Genomic DNA, 12,047 nt, shown 5'->3' with positions numbered 1-12,047 from the left:
ACCTTTCCAGTTTTCTTCCCCCAGAGGACTCTCAATGCCCCTAGTCTGTGACTCCAGTGTGTGGCACAGAACCTGGAACATGGGAGCTACTCAAAAAGTAGTTTAGTTTGGGGGTGCCCAGTTGGCTCAGCAGGTAGAGTGTGAGAGTCTTGATTTGGGGGTTGTAGGTTCAATTCCCACCATGGGTACAGAGATTACTTAGAAATAAAATCTTTAAAAAAAAAAAGTAGTTCAGTTTGGATCAATGGATAGAAGGCCTTAGTTCTGGGTTCTGGACTTCTGAAGGCTCTGCACGTCACACACACACACACACACACACACACACACACACACACACACACTGATGTTTCAGAGAACACACGGGTGCCGCTGTCCTGGGGGGGATCTGACAGGTGATGCTGGTAGAGCACCCCTCCAGCCCCAAACATCCGCTCGGGTGAGAACGGCTCAGGCTCTAGGGAAACACTTCTTGTGTTTCTTGCCCTATGTCCTCGAAACAAAAAGTACCTGAGCCCAAATGCCGTGAAGGCTCGTGGGTTGTGCCTCTGGATGTCAGAAATAGACACAGCTTCAACATAGGGGAGGATCTGAGCAGCAGAAGTGCTTAGGTAAGATAAGTGACTAATTAATTCCCTTGTCAAATCCATTCTCCCAGATGGGCTGAACACAAGAGATTCTTGCATAGTGAAGCGCATTGTGATACTGAGAGTCCATTTTCTTGCTTCTCTTTGTATTCCAATTTGTGGCCCAGATGTCCTAAAGAACACTTAACTGTAGTTAAATAATTCATATTGCTCTTAAATTTGCATACATGTGGACCTAGATATGACAGACATGAAGCATGATACGAACTCCTGTGGTTGCAACTAGATGGACTCTGGACACTAGAACCGAAAGTAATCCTATTTTTGTAAACTACTTAATGAGATTAGCTAGACTTTCAAAATCACAGAGAAATTCATCTCTGAAAAAAATGGTTTCACTTTTTATACCCATTAATGATATTTTCTGTTTTTCCTTTTAAATTTCACGGATATTAATATTTTAAAAGAAAGAAACTTTTAAAAACATGAAAAATAATGTTGATTTTTGGGGGGGTCACATTTGCTTTCATTTGTTTTTTGATATAAATATATTTAAATTGTATTTACTTTAGACACAACTACATTCTATTTTAAATCTTTAAATCACTGAGAGCAAATATAAGGCAAGATCACGATGGGAATAAAGAATAGAATGTAGAGCTCAGAAAAGAAAAAAAATGAAAAGAAAAAAGATACAGAATACCTTCAAATAAGTGATCTGCATAAATTTTTTAAAGCTAGAAACAATTAAGTGAAAAGTCTATGTCAGGCACGACCCACATAAAATTTGCTAGTAAGACATTAGAAATTCTATACTTAATAAAGTTTTAATTACTGATCAAAACAATGAAAATGAGGGAGAAAATTATTCTAATCAAATTCACAACTTGAAGAGGTCAGAGGAAATCCCCACTACATGAAGATTTAATTACTGATCAAAGCAATGAGAATGAAAAAGAAGATTGTTCGTAACAAATTCACAACTCAGAAGCAGCAAGTGTAGCTCTGGCCTGTCCTTTGGAAGATGAAGAAAAATCCATTCATGAAATTAGCAAATTGGATGAGAAAGAGAAATCTCTGGAGCTTCACTCACTTATTGTAGGACGATCCTAAAAATGGCATCAAACGCTCTTTGACAGCATGAGAATGTTTCTAGCAAAACACAATCCGATTCAAATTAGCGAATCCAATTTTTCATTGGATGAGCATGAGCATGGCAGAAAACTAAGTATTTCACTCTATACCAACATTCTTTCAAATGGAGAAAGAACCTCTAAAAGCCGGTTTTCGTATTCCAAAGTGAAAGACAAAGAATTTTGTGACACGTGTTATGTAATTCACAGCCGACTTTTGAGATCAGCTTTGGCCAAAGATGTTATTTGTAGCCAGAAACATTTGGATTCTTTTATCAAAATAACATAAAATGTCACTTGCACACGTAGGAAAAAAGTACACACATGCAAGTACTAAAAATGTAAGAATGGGGTGAATAAAGCACAAACCACTGACAGAATTTCACAATGACAAGTAAATACCAGTCTACAACACTATTGTGATGTTCTGAAATGATATATTCGGGACTCAATATTTATCCAAGAGCTACGGTGCTTTTTACCGTACTGAAACCCCAACATTTACAGAAAGCAATAAAAATGTTCTAGGTTTAACAGAAATAATCCCAGTTTTTAGGCGAGAATGGCCAAGAATGTAAGATGGATAAAAGTCATAAAACAAACATCACTATTCAGGATGGAATAATTCAAAATGAGATGATTAATTCAGGAAGTAAGAAAGTAAGAGAATCAATCCTACATACAATAAAACCGTTAAGTAAACATTACTCAATGCAACTAGATGGTACCACTGACAAAAGTCATATTGAACAACAAACATCGATTATGTGTATTGTTGAAGAAGAAAACAAGAACGTATTGCATTGTTTTTATACCCAGTAGTTTTTTATTCAAGAACTGCAAAATAACTTTCAATTTGTGGCATTGATTTAAAAACTTGTTGAGGGGCGCCTGGCTGTCTCAGCTGGTAGAGCGTGTGACCCCTGATCTCAGGGTCATGAGTTTGAGCCCCACACTGGGTGTAGAGATTACTTTTAAAAATGTTAAAAGCTTATTGAGAATAAGTCTATGAAAATGACATCAAACATAGTAACAAAAAGTGTATGGTCCAAAATTTTTTGACCAAAAAAGTCAAAAGCATCCCATGTATAGCTCATAATTTGACTTTGTTACTAGGACACATGGTCTCAAGTTAGCTAGTGGTGCATTCTTCAGAATAATTAAGCAAACATATAAAGGGTACTTTCTAGATCTGCCCAAAAAGGGAACAGCTTGATCAAACATCTATCAAGTCTGCCCTACAACCTCTCTAAGACTTAAAATGGGAATGCCAAGTAAATGCCACTCAAGCAATTACATTAAACTTAAAGAAGATATGAGAAGAATTAAGCAAAAGAACAGAAGATCCACCAAAAAAATAAATGGATGGAAAATGAAATTCATTTTGAATTTGCATTATCCATTGTTGTCAAGTATATATTGTTGCTTGCTCTTAATAATATTATCAGAAGCTTCCAAAAGAAAAAAATAATTTAAGTGTAGGTACTTCATTTTTTTAAAGACTTTAGGGGCGCCTGGGTAGCTCAGTCGGTTAAGCATCTGCCTTTGGCTCAGGTCATGATCTCCAGGCCCTGGGATTGAGCCCCATGTCAGGCTCCCTGCTTAGCGGGGAGTCTGCTTCTCCCTCTCCCTCTGCCTGCATGCGTGCTCTCTCTCTCTGCGTCAAATAAATAAATAAATGTTTTATTTATTCACTTGAGAGAGACAGAGACAGAGAGCACAAGGGGGGTGGAGGAAGAGGAGGCAGAGGGAGAAGGAGAAGCAGACTCCCTGCTGAGCCAGGAGCCGGATCCCAGGACCCTGAGATCATGACCTGAGCCAAAGGCAGACGTTTAACTGACTGAGCCACCCAAGCGCCCTGCTACTTCATTTGTTAATTATTAAAAAGTATTTTTGGAAGTTTTAAAGAAAATGAGTTTTCTTCATCAAAGGAAAATACACACAAAATATGTGGCATTCCACTAATATGTAAAGAAATTAGAACAGAGGAACGGAACTGACTGGATAACTAGGGAGATCTACATAAAAAATAATTCCCAAATTAGTTACTAGAGAGGATATTTTCTGGTCAGTATGGATCAAGGAATACTCTCAGTTAAGCTGTGAAAAAGTTGAGATTTTACTGTCATTTTCAGTTCTCTTTGTAATATCCCAGCACTGAAACTTTTGAAGGAAGAAATTAAGAAATATTAACCTAATGTAGACATTGCTTTAAGAGATGATAAATTGCTAAATAAGTGATAGTGATTTATATGATAAAATTATATTTTGTAATGTTTTCTAAAATAATTTATTGTATATGATTCCATTATAATACATGAGCATGATATGTACAATCACGGTCCATTTTGGAATCTAAGTTTTGCTTGAAGAGGTGTATTGAAAAAAAAGAAGTATATTGAAGACCTCAGTAGTTACTTGTTCATAGAGCAAAGTTTCTCTAATGTGAAATTAATAGAAACTAGGAATTCTGATTACTCAAGAAATGTCTAATTTGACATTACCCCATAGGATACATAAAGTATGTGAGAATCTTTATTATAACAGTATAATTAGTGATTTTGCTGAAATTGAAATAAGAAATATAAATTTTATGGAATAAGTATATAATTTATGAATTATGGATTTCACCCATCCATTACTGACCCATCAGTAAAGGGTGTATAGACATACACAATAATAGTTAAATTTGGCCATCTCTGATATTTTGGCCACCTTTCTGTCATGTAAAAACTATAGTCAAACATTTTTAATTATATTATATTTATTTTAGTGTGTTAATATTTAACATACATCTCCATTTTTAACATATTTAACATTTAACATTTTTAACTTGTTCTTATGAAGAAGGTAGAGGTCTCAAGTGAGAAGGATGGGACATATTTTATTTAAGAGCTTGTGAGATTGGTGTTATTTGGGTTTTTTTTGTTTTAAAGATTTTATTTTTATTTTATTTTACTTATTTGAGAGACAGCGAGCGAGGTAAAGAGCGGGCACAGGTCGAGGGAGGAGCAGAGGAAAGGGACAGGCAGACTCCACGCTGAGTGTGGATCCGATGCACTGCTTGATCTCACGACCCTGAGATCATGACCTGAGCCAAAATCAGGAGTCATATGCTCAACGACCGACTGAGCCGCCCAGGCACCCCTCACCTTGACTGGTTTTAACTCAGCTGTCCATGAGCTAGAAATGGGGGTGGGGAGGACAACTTAGCATTGGCCTTTCCCAGAGACCCCTGGGGCTCAAGCTGCCAGTGGAGTACCCAGTACCTGCCCCTGACCCGTCAGCTGACCTCCTGGGCACTGATGCTCCCACACACCTGGCCCCTTCTGCCCCCAGATGCCCTATTCCCACAGGCCATGGTTGGAAGATGGCGCACCCGGCGGCACACCAGAGGGACTGCCTCTCCCCTCAGCTTCCCTTCAGTAATCCCAGGGGCCCCGTGAGTAGCTACAGAACTGAGATGTGTGCTTGGAGTACCATAACCAAGAGCATCCACCGGCTGCAGTGGGAATGGAGGGCTCCCCACAAATTTCCCCAAGGTAGAGTTTGCAGCCAGCTTGCAGCTATGCCTTAACATCTTGACGAAGCTCAGACACCCCACATCTAGAGTTGGCCTCTCTTCTTCCGTATGAGTGTCTTACTGCTTGTTGCAACAAATGACCACAAACTTCATGCCCGAGAACAACACAAGTGTATTTATCATCTTACAGTTCTGGGGTGGAGAAGTCCCTGAGCTAAAGTCAAGGTGTTAGAGGCTCTAAAGTGAATCCATTTTCTTAACTTTCCAGACTTCTGGAAGCTGCCTGCATACCTTGTTTTGTGCCCCCTTCCATCTTCAAAGCCAGCAATGGTGTGCTGTGTCTTCCTCACATTGCCTAACTCTGACTCTCTGGCCTGCCTTTCTCTTCCATTTATTAGGATATCATATAACCTGGCTTGAATCCTGTGCCCATTCCTGAGCTGGGGTCAGGAAATGGGGGAGCACTACTGGCTGTATTCGGGTTATATATGTCTCCATCCCTTTAATTCAGAGGGGTGGGATGCACTGATGGGCAGCCCATGGCAGAGGCAGAGGGCTGAAGCAGAGGAAGAAGTTTTCTAGTTTCTTCTGAATGGACAAAACACGAAATATCTACTACAAATATTCATTATTTTAAACCATGGAAAAATGTTAAAAATTCAGAGCAAAAACATCACCCATCATTCTGTCATCCCCAATCAACTCTAGTTAAGACTGTGGAATATTTCCTCCAAGTCCTTTTTTTCTGGGCACATGTACATGTTGAATATAGTCCTACCATATCGTATAGACAATTTTTGCATCCTGCTCTTTTTACTTGAAATTATAACAGAAGGATTTTCTCATGTTATTTCCTTTGACTCCGTGCCCTGCACAAATCCACTTCCTTTCCGGCTCCAGCTCTTTGGCAGAAGAACATATAGCCTGTACAAGTTAACTGGAAGGAGTGTGGGCTGTTTTGATTTAGGGGAATTTGAGCAAAGAGAGGAGAAAGAGGAATGAAAGGCACAAGCCTCTGTGACCCTTGCAGAGCCGCTGAGACAAACAGATGACACATTATATGTGAAATGCTTATATCAGTTATAGTCATTTATTGCCAAACGCAATTTCCCCCCAATTTTTTAAGTAATCAAGTCCACAGGACAGTCCCAGTGCCAGTGGAGGATTGTGCTCTCCTGCCACAGAGTCCTGCAAGCGAGAGGAGTGCTTTCCCAGAGACTCCATAGAGTTAGTGTGAGTTGTGGGTGGTAACATGGTCTTTGCAAGGCATTTCCAGCTTCAGGTGAGGATAGGATGCTATTCTGAGAGCAGCTGATAATATGTGCATCCAAATCCACGGGCTTTGAAGCTGCTTAATTGAAATTCACATCCAAACCAAATTCTGGTTTAGCTCAACTTGACTACTACGGATGGTGAAACTAAATCCCCGGGTCACACAAGGATAGTGATGGAGTAGAGCTTGTTTGCTGGCACAGAAATGACATTTCAACTGGAATTAAATTGTCTTCATGCAACCAAACCACATTTTATGTCATTCTCTGACTCGGATTTTTTTTCCCCCAAGATAACACAGACAGAACCCAGGTGCTGTCAGTGACTCAGAAAACGCAGTTCGCCACAGGCAGCCAAGTTTGGCTACAGGCTTACTTGGCGGCCAATGGGCTCAGCTTTCCTTGAGCAGAACTGAGGGAAGGAGGGGTGCCATGTCCTCCGTCTCCTTCCGTTCTTCATCCTGTTTATCCTTGTTGTCAACAAGACGTGCCTGTTCTCCCTCTAGATACTCCTCTGCTATCACCTGCAGCTAGACCATGCTCAGCACTCACCTGCACTCCTCAGGTGAGCCTCACAAAGCAAGGAGGATCTTCCAGCGACTGAAACCTCAAGCATCATTCCCCTGCTCACAGCTTCCTGTTGCGCCGGATCAAAATCCCCACTCTTCACCATGACCCACGGCCCTACAAATAGAATCCCTTTCTGACACACCCCCTCTCTCCCTTTGCCCACACACTGCACCCTGGCCACTCAGGCCTCCCTTCTAGTCTCCCAACACCGCAAATTGGTTCCTGCCTCTACCTGAGCTGCTTCTCCCCAGCTCATCACACCCAGGGCTCCCAACCATGCAACTCTTGACTCAAAGTCAAGATCTTGCTCAGTGAGGCTTCCCTGGCTACTTTCTGCTTTATTGCATTTCTAGCACATTCACTCTTGGAAGGATCTTGTTTTTTCATTCATGCATGCTTATCTTCTATCTCCCCAACTCCAAGTAAGCTCCTTCCAAGCAGGAATGTTGTTGATCTTAGTCAACACTGCTCAGTAAGCACCTTCTGGGTACTTAATAAATATTAGTTGAATGAAAGAATGAATGAACATCCGATTCTGAAGAGACATGTTTTATATTAGGCACGGACAAGGATATGTTGGAGTGTCAGTTTCACACCAGTCAATGTCCCCCTGGTTTTTACCACTAGCTTCCTACATATTGCACTTGTCTTTGAGCAATGAAAGAATCCCCTTAACATTCATTGAGGTCGGGCAACTGAAAGTCTTATTTCTAGTAAGGGAGAGCAAAAGCATGAATCTAAAATGTCAATTGCCCTAAGGTGTGAAAAATATCTTAAAATTCTCCATTTGCTCTTTGGTGGTAGTATCCTCTGTGAAAATCTTTTCTCCATATTATATTCATGCCTGATGAATGGAAGAAGAGAGTTTTCCTAGAACACCATAAAACACACCCAGCTAGATGGAGCTTAGGAGTTAGAAGTGCCTTCCCAACCCACAGTGCCTGGTGAATTGGGAGTAAAAGTAGAGAGGGAGGAGAGAAATCATTGATATATAGAGTTAGAAGATTGATAGGGAGGGAGAAAGGGGAAATTTTAAATTTAGAGTCCAGCAGCCTTCTGAGACGGAAAGATCAAAACCCCAAACCCTCCTTGCCCGGGTTCAAATTGTCTGAAGCTGGCCAGCTGTTTGGGTTGGTCCTGGCCAACGTCTGATGATGTTGAGCAAAGCACCCAGCCAGTCCTTGAAGCCTCACACTCCCTCTTCTGAGAACAGACCCTATCCCTCTGCTCAGGGGTGGGCAAACGACCCATCCCGGGCCAATCATAATCCTTCAGCACCTAGACTATGCTTATTGGTCCAGGTATGTCACATGATACAGCCAGGCCAATCAGAGTCCTTCCCTGGGACTTTGCTGGCTGAAACAGGAAGGGAAGAGTCCTCCACGATCTGAATGGACGTCAGCCTGCAGGGGATTGAGATCCAGTTCCCTGAAGAAGAAACTCCCCTGAAGTTCCCTCTCCCCCTTGCTGTCAGAGAGAGCAAAACAACAAGCAGAGTCAGACACAGGAGATACAGAGTCCCCAGGGCAATCTGGGCCCAGAGTTGAGAGCACTGGGGCCCACGCTGTAGCACAAGGTCCACCTTGGTTCTCCAGAGGCGGCAGCTGGGGTCTGCTTCTGGCCTCAAGTCCCAGCGGCTTGCTTCTTCTCTACCCGTGCTTTCTCCAGCTGGCACAACCCAAAACATAGGGAACTTGCCTAAACCTACAAATCTTTTTACCTAAACTTGTGGGATTGAATGGGACTTCTGTCACGCTCAAAGAGTCCTGGACAAGAACAGGTGGGCAAGTCACCACAGAGACCAGGCTGTGAGGGAAGCGGTTGGCTTGCTGGGAGCTGTGGAGTGGTGGGCTTTTGACCTTGTCCAGGCTCATGCATCCCCTTTCCTGGAAATGAGTGTGTCTGAAAAGCGGCAACCCTGGGAGTGCCACGGGCTGAGCACAGACTTGGGCATCGGGGGTATCCTCTGCCCTCCCATCAGGGGGAGCCTGCAGCCACAGGAGTAGGAGCCTGAGCCCCAATTCCAAGGCTATAATGACACATGCTCTACAGGGTGAGCAGGGATCTCCCCACACTGTGAGCCCAGCCCTCCAGCTCAGGGATGGAGTGAAGGGACCAGCAGGAGGAAGTGAGTCTGAGTGCACTCTGATGGCAAGGCAACTGAGTCAGGAAGCAAAGGGACACGGCCTTAGGCCAGGGAGGTGGGCCAGCAGGAAGGGGGTGGTACCCTCCCTCTGGGTCCTAGCTGGGCCTGTAGCCTCCATCCTGACCGCTGCATCATCCAAGAGAAAGACCATGGCTGGCTCTGTACCATCTATAAAGCACTTTCATGCTTGTTGCCTAGCTCTACCTTCTCAGCCTTGAGCCTGGAACACAGACTTGGTGCACATTTAAAAAAAAAAAAAAAAAAAAAACATTTTGTTTATTTATCTGAGAGAGAGAAAGAGAGAGCACGAGCAGGGGGAGGGGGAGGGGCAGAGGGAGAAACACGCTCTCTGATGAGTGGGGCTCCATCCCAGGACCCTGGGATCATGGCCTGAGCCGTAGGCAGACACTTCACCGACTGAGCCACCCAGGCGCCCCATTGGTGCGCATTTCACAGAGAAGGAAGCTAAAGCTCTGGGAGGAGAGGGGGCTGCCAGCTCCCCGGCCCCGAGGTGCATCTCTAGAAAGAGAAGAAACTTTCTGCATACCCCAGGGCATGGCCAAGTCTCAAGTGCACCTAAGTAACTTCACGTTCAGTTCTCCCATTCAGCTGAGTGCAGACTTACAGATTGGAATTGGTGACCAAAGGCAGTAGATTTTACTGTCTATTTGTGTGAACTTGACTATTGAATTAGCCGCTTAAAAGTTCGGTTGAAAGAAGTGATTCAGCCTCATACACACCTGTGGGCACAAATCCATTTGTTCATTTAGACAATCAACAGATAAACCTGAGGAATTCGCTTGAATTAAGAGCCCAAAGTCTTCTTGAAATGTCATTTTTCAATGCTTATTTCCCTTTGGGTTGCTAGGAGATAAATTGGTTTAAAAAAAAAAAAGCAATTTGCATAAAGACCAGGAAAGCATTTTAATAATGTCAATATATAGCCAAGTGGACTAAAGTGCTAAAGTGACTATTTTTCACTGGATAATTAAGTCTCCAAATTTAAATGTTATAAAAAAGATAGACTTGTATTCCATGGAGGTCTATTCCACTTAAGTAGCTAATTATTTCTCAAGAACAACACTGAGTCATGTTAGACATCTTCTTGCTGATCTAATAATATTAAGCTACTCAGAGATGTCTCCTATCCTATCACATAATCAGGAATGGAAAGCGGGTAGGGTTTTAATTGCAGAATTGTGAGAAATCCATTTTTTAATCACTAGCACAAATCTGACAATCTGTCCGTCAGCCAGGAGCTAAATTAAAGAAGTTTTCTTTCCCTGATACGTATACTGTAAATCTCAGTAATTCAAACTGATGGAGAGGAAGAGCCAATCTATTTCGGGGAAAAAAAAAAAAATATATATATATATATATATATATGTATCTCCACTGTAGGACTCACTTAATACTTTTTAAATTTGCCTTTCAAGTCCTATTTGAATCTTGAGTCCTGCCCAAAATGATCGATATGAAAGTGTTACTTATGATTATTGTCTCGAAATAGGTACACAGACTATAGAAGAAACTTTGAAAACATTTTTGAAATGCTGTGGTCGCCTGTTTGTCAATGTTTACAAGGAGATTCTGATCATTCTCTCCATCCCTGTCTGCTAGTCTCTTCACCCTCGAGCTTCACCACTTCTCCCAGCCAGAGGAGGGGTCTGTTCTCCCACCCTCGAATCTGGGCAGGACTTGTGACTTGCTTGGAGCAATAGATTAGGGTGGAAGTGGCACTGGGTGAACATAGAGTGTGGGCCTTAAGAGGCCTCGATATTCTAGATCTACCCTCTTGGAATGCCACTGTCATGTAATAAATCTGCAGCTGGTGGCCTGCAGATGGAAGACCACTTGGAGGGAGAGGCCCAGCAGATGCTCAACACCGACGGCCAGACGTGGTAGGCTCCTGTGGACCCAGCAGGCCCAGGAAAGGCACCAGAAGGACTCAGGCAAGACTTGCAGAACTACCCAGCCGAGCCCAGCCCAAACTGCTGACCCACAGAATTGTCAACAGATAGCTGTTTGAACCCACTAAGTTTGGAGGTCGTTTTTAATGCAGCAATAGATAATGTGTACAAATGGTTTGGGTTTTTTTTTTTTAATTCAGAAAAATTTTTAATTTTTTTAAAATTCAGAAATAAAAGTACAAAAAAAAAAAGAAAGAAAAACATCCCCACAATCTCACCTCCAACGTGAACTACCATCAGTATGTTGGTATTTTTCTTCCAAAAGTTTTCTTGTATGTTTGTTTTTTACAAGAATGGAAACATGTTGTTTTATAAATGTGCTTTTTTTTATGCACCCAATGTGAATGTTTTGGTGTGTCATAAACTCGTCTTTGCTTAGTGTTCTCTTGGGTGATGGTCAGTCAAGTATAGTCACAAGGGGGGAAACAGGAGAGGCTCAGGGAAGCCAAGTATAGTATACCACCAGGTCCTAGAGACAGGAGACACAGCATGCCATGGGGGGTCACATGGGGAAGCAGCAGGATGGTCAGGAGACAGGAGGGGCAGAAGCCAAGGGAGAACTTTGGCCATAGCTTTTATTGGAGCCTCCTTGGGAGAGGGAAGACCGGACAGGACAAGCAGCTTAGATTGGCTTTGAATAATTTTGTCAGGCTCTGGGCTCCAGGGGTGGCCTCTGGTTGTCTGACCTAGCCCTGAGATAATTAGGGCAGAGGAGTATGGCTTCCTGGGGCCTGCAGGACAGAAGGAGGAGGGAAAGCTCAGGACTACTTAGGTTGCCTGTGAAGGGTATACTGCCACTGAGCCATTTGCTTTCTCTAAGAATTTGCTAGCCCTGGGAGGGGCAGTCTCT

This window comes from Callorhinus ursinus, unplaced genomic scaffold (assembly GCF_003265705.2).
Source record: "Callorhinus ursinus isolate GAN/ISIS: 27379988/994484 unplaced genomic scaffold, GSC_fseal_2.0 scaffold58, whole genome shotgun sequence".
In the NCBI taxonomy this organism is placed as follows: domain Eukaryota; kingdom Metazoa; phylum Chordata; class Mammalia; order Carnivora; family Otariidae; genus Callorhinus; species Callorhinus ursinus.
Note: the sequence above shows the minus strand (reverse complement) of the source record.